At 26.4% G+C, this 3,693-nt stretch overlaps 1 long non-coding RNA gene across 1 annotated transcript; it reads right to left on the reverse strand.

Annotated features, from left to right (window-relative positions):
* LOC107617733 lies at positions 2,086–3,465 on the reverse strand. The gene is made up of 2 exons (XR_001615054.2): positions 3,304–3,465; positions 2,086–2,544 (listed from the first exon to the last, which is right to left on the reverse strand). It is a non-coding gene; the product is annotated as an uncharacterized LOC107617733 (long non-coding RNA).

A 3,693-nucleotide genomic window follows, 5' to 3' on the forward strand; every position in this document is an offset into this window, starting at 1 on the left:
TTTCGCGCATTGCACGGGTCTCACTCTAGTTACATTTATATGATTGGTACAACATAACACATGTCATAGTAACTATATTTCTAGTAATAATTAAAATGTAATTATTGTGTCCATCCAAGAACAAAATAATATAGTGTTACAAAATGTGTCAGTGGACATATATAAAGTTGAGTTGGGCGCAGTGGAGCAAGCATAAAAATAAAGCAAGTAGCAACTAAGGAGGAAAATATGATTGATTATTAAACGTGTATCATCACTTTGGCATTTTCTTTATTATTATATAGTTATTATTTTAATACATTTGCATGCATGTATCATCATTTAATTATGTTGTGAGCTTTATAAATAGCTACTAGCTTATACACCAAAATGATCAGTGTAGTGAGTACCTAATTAGTTCCATATAAAAATTAATTCACAAATAATATACATATACAACATGAAAATCTGTTCTACCTTTCTTATTATTTCTCTCTGTGTTCTTCATGCTACTTTTATAGCCACACAGGCAAGACCCTTGCCACTTATTTTCAGTAAGTATCTAATTATTTATGTTTTTTTTTTTTATGTTAAAGTTTTTGAACAAATAATTTTATGAAATAATATCATGATTTTTATTTTNNNTCTTGTAATTAATTATTTCCTATTTTATGGTTAATTAATACATAGCCAATAATTATTTAATTAATTATCCATGCATGATATAGATTGTGGAAGCAAAAAATGGATAATAAAAAATGATAATTATTATGTGAATCGTCCATCAAGAAGCACACCACCTCCACCAAAAGTAAATCCACCACCAAAACCAGGAGTTGGAGGAGGAGTTTCATCACCACCACCACCCTCCAACAACAATAATCATGTCATTGCCTACAAATTCTCCTCTTTGGATTTCATTCCAATCCATAACACTGCCTCAGCTTGATTTACAAATGTTTATAATATGATGGAAACTCAGGTACAGTCGACTTCACATGAAGTTGATATCTGAGAGCCGTTAAATAATTTGACTGATTTGACTAAATTTTTATCTAACGACTCTCAGGTATCAACTTCACGTGAAGTCGAATTCATCTGAGTTTTTACCTTATAATATATAATTAATAATATAATAATGCTTCTTTCTTGGATCTGGATGATTAGTTACTCAATAGATATGTATTGGTGTGATTATATTGTGTTATGTAACCTTTAATTTGATTAATAATGTAACAATTAGAAAAGAATTATCTGCTTTTGGTGATTGTGTTTGTAATCTTTAATTTGATTATTAGTGTGATGAGACATGAAAACTTTGTATACATAAATTATCTGTTTTTAGGAGGTTTGATTAGTTAAAAACACGGAGGATACTTTGGTAAAGACGCGTAAAACGTCTTTTTGTAAAGACACTTATGTTTCGCATTATTATTGGACGTATTAATGAATCGGTTATTTTTAAATTTCTTAACAAATTAGAATAAAACTGATTTTTTTTTATAATAATAACAATAAACTCAATTGTTATCAGATCCGGTCAAACTGATTAATTTACATAACACACTGGATTATGGTTTTTTTTTTTAAACAAAAATCAAATATATATTTATCTTTTTATCAAAAAATTTAAACATAATTCAATTTAGATTGTGTAAATCGGTCGGATCAAATCGGATCTGATAATTATAGTGCGGACAATTGGATTTATTATTGTTGCTATAAATAAACCGATTTTATTATGATTTATTAAAAAATAAATTATTAACCGATTTAATAAAAATATCCAATAATATCATAATACATATAAATATCTTAAAAAAAAGACATTTTTAATATCTTTATCGAAGTGGTCTCCTAAAAATATAAAGTATTCTGTATATTAGATTACTAAATAATTTTAGCAACGGATTTTGTCTTTCAAAATTACTCGTAAAATTTTAGAGTTTAGAATTTAGAATAAAATTAAATTTTATAATGACAAGACTTTGTTGAAGTTATTATAGAACATAGCCATGCAATACTATATATTCGTAAATAATTATTTAAAAATTGAAAACCATATATAGTATAATTATTTATAATTAGTACGTAACAACGACCAAATACAATATAACCAACCAACTAATTAAGTACATTAATCTAATTTTAATCAAAATTAATTTTACAAAAATACATTCATACTAACATTTATTTATAAACGTTAATCTAAACACATTAACTAAGTACCTGCATCTTAAAATCCTAGCTAGCTAAGCTAGAATTACATACTTAATTATAATTAAAAACAACTAATAAATTATCCTTTTTTTTTTATTACTGATGAAACCTTTGACTAGTTATAAAAGAAAAATAATACATAAGCACTTAATTATGAATATTCATGATAATATTGCTTAATAATTAATTAAGCTGAGGCAGTGTTATGAGATAATGATGAAACTCCTCCTGGTCCTTTTGGTGGGTTAGGATTTGGGGAAGGAGGTGAACGAGATGGTGATGGACGCAACAATTTTCCCACCACAGGCTCTATCTTTATTTCCATTAACCAATTGCTCCATTTCTCTGCATAAACATATATACAACATCATACTTAGTTTTTAATAATACTTGTTGATTAGTTAATTAATATATGTTCCTTAATAAAATAAAAAAGTAAAGTATATTTTTTGTTTTTGAAATTTGTGAAAAATATCAAAAATATTCCTAAGTTTTATTTCGTTTTAATTTTGTCTCAAAAATTTTTTATTTGTATCGAATATATCTTTGACTGTTAATTTTTCAAAAAATTTAAAAAGAATATAATAATAATAATGCATAAAAATTATGTTTGGTCTACATGTGTTGAGGGTTATTCTTATGAAATTGTTAAATTAATCTTAAATTTTTTTAAAAATTTGCTGCCAGAGGTATATTTAATGCAAATCGAAAACTTTTGGAACAAAATTGAAACAAAACAAAACTTAGGGATATTTTTAAAATTTTTATCAAACTTTAAGAACAAAAAATATACTTTAATTTACCCATAAAAGAATTAATAATATTTAGGCTATGTTGTTTTTGTTGCTCACAGTATCCTTCAACCCGACAGGTCAATGATTAATTCGCCGTGATTCTGAGTTTTGTTTAAGGGTCTGGTGTTGACCAATGAGTTACTACATGCATAAGGCGAGATTCAAATCCTTAACACTTATTTAAACAGACAAATGAGCTGACTATTCGATCAACCCAGTTTATTATTTAAGCTATGTTTATGTTAGGAGAATATAACACCAAAATAGGAAACGGTATGTTTGATTAATTAGTAATAATATTATTACGTACCTAAGTTAAGTGGCAAGGGTCTTGCTTCTGAAACCATAAGAGTAGTAGAGAACAATATGTGGAAAGCACAGAGAGAAATTAGGAATACAGAAAGCACCTTCATTTTTTTTTAAATTCTCTAATTAATAAGCTATTTGGCTCATAACATTTGAAAGTACTACATTATGTATGTGTATATATAATGGATTGTTCAAGCGCTATGGCTTACTTGTTTATTTAGATTATTAGAAATAGGACAAGAGATGCAAAAGTTGACTTAGTCAACTCAACTCTCTAAGTCAATGATAGTAACATAACTTGTTTTTTATAATCATATACTTTTGGTTGTCTCTATATAATCACATGTTATGACTTTTTATTCTTTTTATAACTTAATATTATAGTTGTCCA

This window comes from Arachis ipaensis, chromosome B09 (genome assembly GCF_000816755.2).
Source record: "Arachis ipaensis cultivar K30076 chromosome B09, Araip1.1, whole genome shotgun sequence".
NCBI classification, from domain to species: Eukaryota; Viridiplantae; Streptophyta; class Magnoliopsida; order Fabales; family Fabaceae; genus Arachis; species Arachis ipaensis.